This window comes from Dendropsophus ebraccatus, chromosome 11 (genome assembly GCF_027789765.1).
Source record: "Dendropsophus ebraccatus isolate aDenEbr1 chromosome 11, aDenEbr1.pat, whole genome shotgun sequence".
NCBI lineage: Eukaryota > Metazoa > Chordata > Amphibia > Anura > Hylidae > Dendropsophus > Dendropsophus ebraccatus.
The window spans coordinates 9,515,693-9,521,901 of NC_091464.1; positions in this window are offsets into that span (position 1 = coordinate 9,515,693).

Below are 6,209 nucleotides of genomic sequence, written 5' to 3' on the forward strand. Positions count from 1 at the left end.
CAGCCCCCTTGTGCTTTGATGACAGACCTGCAGACTCCTGGCAGTCCTTATTTTAATTCGCTCTGTTCATTCCTTCTTGCTGTTTATTGTGTTTTGTATACTGCTTGATGCATGTGTAGATTTCCTTATTGTGACCCAGCTACTGACTGTTCTTCTGGATAAACCCTTACTTGTCTTACTGGCATTGACCTTGGTTTGTTTAACCTCCTTTTGCCTGCGTCTTACTGCATTTGACCCCACTTTCCCTGGTTCAGAAACTGGTTACTAAATTTTGTTTTAGCTTTGTTGTTTATTCTAACTACGTTTTTTTTTTTTTTAACATTTTATTATTTTTATAAAGTTTTTCATATAAAACCATACAAAGTTAAAGCAATAAAGTCTCATTGCAGTATTAATCACAAAGAGAAGACTGATAATCAAACTTTTAACCTGATGGTACAAATGTGCTGGCATCATAAGAGTTCCCATAGGATGAAAAAATAGGAAAAGGGGGGCCATGTGGGAAAGGGATTTACATAGCATGGTCAATCTCTGTCAACTACAAGCTCAGCTGATCAACCTGCCTACTGACCCCAGACCTCTGCTGCCCAGCGGGGTGTCCTCTGAAAGATTGGCATAATGTACCACCCAATGGACTCGCGTTGTTCTCTATTTACACTGACTAGCAAGTGTAACGATTAGAGATACAGTATTAACAAGCGAGGTGCTCCGTTATCAGCCGGCTGCCTTTGATCTCCTTGCTGCTCCAGGGCGAGGAAGAGCTGGATGTAGTCCTAAGAAACTGGTAAAAAATTTCCCAGGACTTGATCTAGCTTTTCCAGCCACCCGGGGAGGAGTGACGCGGAGTTCAAAGGCAGCTGGCTGATAAGCCAACTGCTGAGCTAACGCATAGCATCGCTTGTTAATACTGTAATTTCACTCGTCTCTAGTAACAATGTTTTGAGCTTTTGACTTTAAGGCTCCATACTGTATGTCACCATCCCCTACAGCTTTTACAATCATTTTATAAACAATCATCTTGGTTGTTTCACGCATAAATTTGACTTGCAACTATTTAGCATAAGCCTAGCTCTGCAGATTCTTGTTATGTAACTGCATTGTTACTGTATTGTGGTGGAAGAGTTCCTTTCTAGAGATGAGCGAATACGATTCGATCAAGATGGTATTCGATTGAAGATTGCGGTATTCGAAAGATTCAAATTCAATCAAGTAGTGTGACGAATGCGCGGCAAACATTGGAAAGCCCTCCCATCGCACTTGGCACTTTTTTAAATCCAATTACCATGCAGGGAGGCCGTGAGGGACCCTGGGAGTACGCACGCAGCGCAAAAACGGCGTATACCCTCATTGGATAGCTGAACCACATGACCCTGAATATTGACTTCCGCCTCTCGACGCAGATGCACTTTCAACCTAGCCAGGGAAAGATTTTGGAGCAGGGAGCAGTAGCGTTTTGGTTAGGCAGGCTTACTACTGAACCCAAAAGTCCTTTTCAGGGCTAAGATACAGCGAAAAAAGGTCATCTCTGAATCCAAAGCACTTCTCAGTGCTAAGACATAGATGATAGCAGCAGCAGGTGTACCCTGTTTGTACAAGTGACTTATAGTGTCTCTGGTTTAGGCCACTAAGGGCATGTTATACATAATGTTCCAGTAGCCCAGTTAGGGCTCCTCATAGTTATTGTTCCAGTAGCCCAGTAATAGGCACCTCCTGTATATTGTGCCAGTAGCCCAGTAATAGGCACCTGATGCATATTGTGCCAGTAGCCCAGTAATAGGCACCTGATGCATATTGTGCCAGTAGCCCAGTAATAGGCACCTGATGCATATTGTGCCAGTAGCCCAGTAATAGGAACCTCATGCATATTGTTTCAGTAGCCCAGTAAAAGGCACCTGACACATATTGCTCCAGTAGCCCAGTAGTAGGCATGTGTTACATACTGTTCCAGAAGCCCAGTAAAGGCACGGGTGAACAAGTTGGACACATGGCTGGAGTTGTCTCTATGTGTTTTGGAGGTGCTGGCCTGCCCTGCTGCCAGTGTGCTATCAGAGAGGGTCTTCAGCCCAGCCGGGGGTGTTCGAACCGATAAGCGCAGCTGGCTGTCCATGGACAGTGCTGACTGCCTGACACACTCATAAAGATGAACAACAACTGGATAGACCTAGAGTTCCGAACTTGTCCACCACAGCAAAGCAGCCAACAGGGAAATGCCTTGTGCACTTCCCTATCACATTACCTCCTCAACCTCCTACTTCCTCCTTAACCCCTGACTACACCTGTAGGGCCTACTAGACCCAATTTTTCCGGGGGTTCGCTTTAAGATCCCCCAATTGATTTTTCAAAGGAGAAACCTTTTGGGCCTACTATGGGCAATGTTTTCGGTGGCTCAACTCAAGCCCCCCCCCCCTTCTAATTTTTCCAGGGCTCAACTGATGGGCCTCCATATATTTTTTCCAGGGCTCACCTGATGGGCTTCAACCTAATTTTTCCAGGGCGCACCAGATGGGCTTCAACCTAATTTTTTCCAGGGCTCACCTGATGGGCCTCAACCTAACTTTTCCAGGGCTCACCCAATGGACTTCAACCTAATTTTTCCAGGGCGCACCCGATGGGCTTCAACCTGATTTTTCCAGGGCTCACCTGATGGGCTTCAACCTCATTTATCCACGACTTGCTTGATGGTCCTCAACCTAATTTTTGGAAGGCTGAGCTGAAGTGCCTGCCTGTTACCTAGTTCTTGGAAGGCTGATCTGAAGTGCCTGCCTTTGAGCATAGTGTATTCAAAAACGAATGCAAGAATTCAATACAAACACTGCATAGAGATCTAAATAATAACAAATTTTAATTATATAATTAGGAAAACAAAAACCGAAGAACAGAAATTAACAGAAAAAAAAAAGACATCAACGCCTTTGGCGCAACTTGTCGATCTGGCCCTTCAGATTTCTCAGCCCCAGCCTTAAGGTGCACATTGCCCCATATGCCCTCCTAGAGAGGTTGTCTGTCCCCTCCGCCAGCTGGTTGAGGGTCTCTATTACTGTTGAGGTAGAAAAGAGTTATGTGATGATTAGAAAACTTATACAGGTGATGAAAAACGATCATTTTCATCCTGTAGTTTCTCAAGTTTCTGCCTTTACTATATGCTAGAGGAGTTTGGAGGATTAGGGGAAGGTTCTTACCGCTTGCTGGTAAGGGCCTTGCTTCCGTTGGCTCTGGGGAAAAACGCCCCAGACAGTCCCCGAGGGTCGGAGCTAAAAAATAAAAGCGCAAATTAGCCGATGTTTTCTAGAAAGAAATTCAATCTGTATCACATATTATTTTACCTATCATGTGAAGAGGAGCTCGATGCTGGAGGTGCCTGTGGGGAGATGGGGTCCTTGCTGGCGATGGGGTCAGAGGGGCTGGGCTTCTCAGTGGTGGCGGTGTGGGAGGGTCTGTCCTCGGTGGTGTTGTGTGAACTATCCAAAACAAATAAATAAAAACAAAGACCTGCCACACGCTCCCCTGTATCGGCGGCTTTCCCCTTCTCCCTCCAAGCACATGTGATGTGTAATGCACTCGGCCTGCGCTGCAATCAGGCTCGGACTGGCCCACAGGGGACCATGGGAATCCCCCGGTGGGCCCTACCCATTGGTGGGCCCCTGAGCAGGAGATCTGTATCCCTGTTTAGCAGCTTCATGATGACATATAATTTCCCAGTTAGTTTCATTGGACTTCACCTTTCAAGAAACTTAAGTGGACGGCTGTCCTGTTTGCCTAGAGCAGGGATGGGGAACCTTCGACCCTAAATCAATTGCAAAACTACAACTCCCATCATGCCTGCACAGCTCCTATACACTAGAACAGGGATGGGGAACCTTCGGCTTTCCAGCTGTAGCAAAACTACAACTCCCATCATGCCTGGACAGCTCCTATACGCTAGAACAGGGATGGGGAACATTCGGCCTTCCAGCTGTGGCAAAACTACAACTCCCATCATGCCTGGACAGCTCCTATACACTAGAACAGCCTTCGGCTGTCCAGGTCCCCATCCCTGGAGTGTCTGACCAGTTAGTAACTGAGCGAGAATTGCTGGTCATGTACACAGCACTGTGCAAAGTCACTATAGCAATGTGAAATGTTTGCCACTGGGTATATCTGGTGTATGTAGGGTGGGCCCCTAGAACAAAATATTCCCTGGTGAGCCCAAGGTACTGTACCCCAGTCCGACACCGGCTGTAAGTCCTGTTACATTGTGTGAATATAGCCTATATATACATGCAAATGTGTACACTTACTAGACGGTCCCAACTCCCGACTTTCATCCGCTGTGGGCCAAACAGCTGCCCTTCTGCGGCACCGCCGCCTTCGTTCATCCATTATATCTTTAAAAAAAAAGAAAAAGGTATAGAAGTCAGCATCATCAGCATCATCATCCTAAGCTGTTTTATTCCTAAAAAGCTCAATACTTTTATTATGACAGGAGGGCCACACTGTGGGCTGCACATGACAGGTGGAGGAAACATATGATATATGTGGGCCTATGTGTTGGCAATCGGTTGGGGGTTCTGTGGGTACAAAGTAAAAGGGTTGTGAAAGTCCTCAGTATATCACACACCCCAATAGCAGATCCCAGTATATTACATATTCCAGTCTCAGGAATCCAGTATATTACACATCCTAGTATCACAACTCCAGTATATTACACATCCCACGATCAGGCTCACAGCATCTTACTTACCATGGCGTATCTCTGCAAGTTTCCGGGGACTCTTATATTTTAGGTCCGGCCATTTTTTTGGGATTTGGGCAGGGGTCCTTCTCTTGTTGAGATCCTGCTGGAGGGCACGTACCACCTTTCTTATTATCCGCCTTTTATGTGTGTTGGGGTTAGTGACGGGGACACGTTCTAGGCCATAATCCATTCGATCCATGATTTGGACCATGAGCTTCAGCTCTTCATCGCCAAAAGGGGACAATCTCCTGGACATTTTTCTCTCTCCTAATCTCTGACAAAGGAAGTGTGTGAGCATTGCCATAAACGTTCGTAAAGCGTTCGCAAAGATTTTTCATTCGCAGCTGCGGAGAGTGGCATTCTACTGCGCTTTTGGGGTGTTGGGTGCACCCAGGCATGCTCCCCCTGATGTCACAGTGTCATTCTGGAGGTGTTCTCATCGTTTAGGAAGGTTTCATGGGGGACTTGGTGACCTCCAAGTGGTCGAATTTGGATTTCCAAGTGCCAAGAATTTTTTTCCATAGACTATAATGGGATCGAATATTTGTTTGAATAGTCGAATATTGGTGCCTATTCGATTCGAATTCTCGAAAGTCGAATATTTCACTACTCGCTTATCTCTATTCCTTTCTTCTTGTATACCACAAATTACAACCTGTTCCAACATTCCCTCAGTATGTTAGTAGGTTGATTCCCAAACGAAAGGTCACTGGTTCATATTGTAAGTGTAGTCTTAACCCCTTCCCACACGAGGACGTAACTGTACGTCCTCGCACAGGTGAGGGAGTTCAGAGTGGGGCCGCGCAGCTACCCCACTCAGAACCACCGTTGTCCCAGGTGCGGCATGTAGCCCGGGGCCGCGGCTATTAGCGGGCACGGTCCGATCGCAGTGCCCGCTAATTAAGTCTTCAGATGCAGCTGTCAAAGTTGACAGCTGCATCTGAAGACTTACTGCAGCCGATTCCCTGTTGTCTAATAGGGAGATCGCCACCCTGTGACGTTGTCCCGGAGGATCGATCTCCGTGTCTGGTGCCGGCCGGGGTCTGTGCCGTAATGGCAGCAGACCAGCAACCAAAAGCAATAGAACACTAATCTCATCTATCTATGCTGTATAACTATACAGCATAGATCTCAATGAGAGATCAGTGTGCTTATACTAGAGCCCCAGGGGGCTTCTAGTATATGAGTTAAAAAAAAAAAAAAAGTGTTGTTAATAAAAAGCCCCCTCCCCTAATAAAAGTCAGAATCACCCCCCTTTTCCCATTTTATAAATAAATAAACATGTTTGGTATCGCCGAATGCGTAATCGCCCAAAATATTAATTAATCACATTCTAGATCTCGTACGGTAAACGGCGGAAGCGCAAAAAAATCCCTTTTTGGTCGCATTAAATCCAGAAAAATTGTAATAAAAAGTGATCAAAAAGTCGCATGTGCGCCATCAAGGTACCGATAGAAAGATCACATCATGGCGCAAAAAAATTACACCTCACACA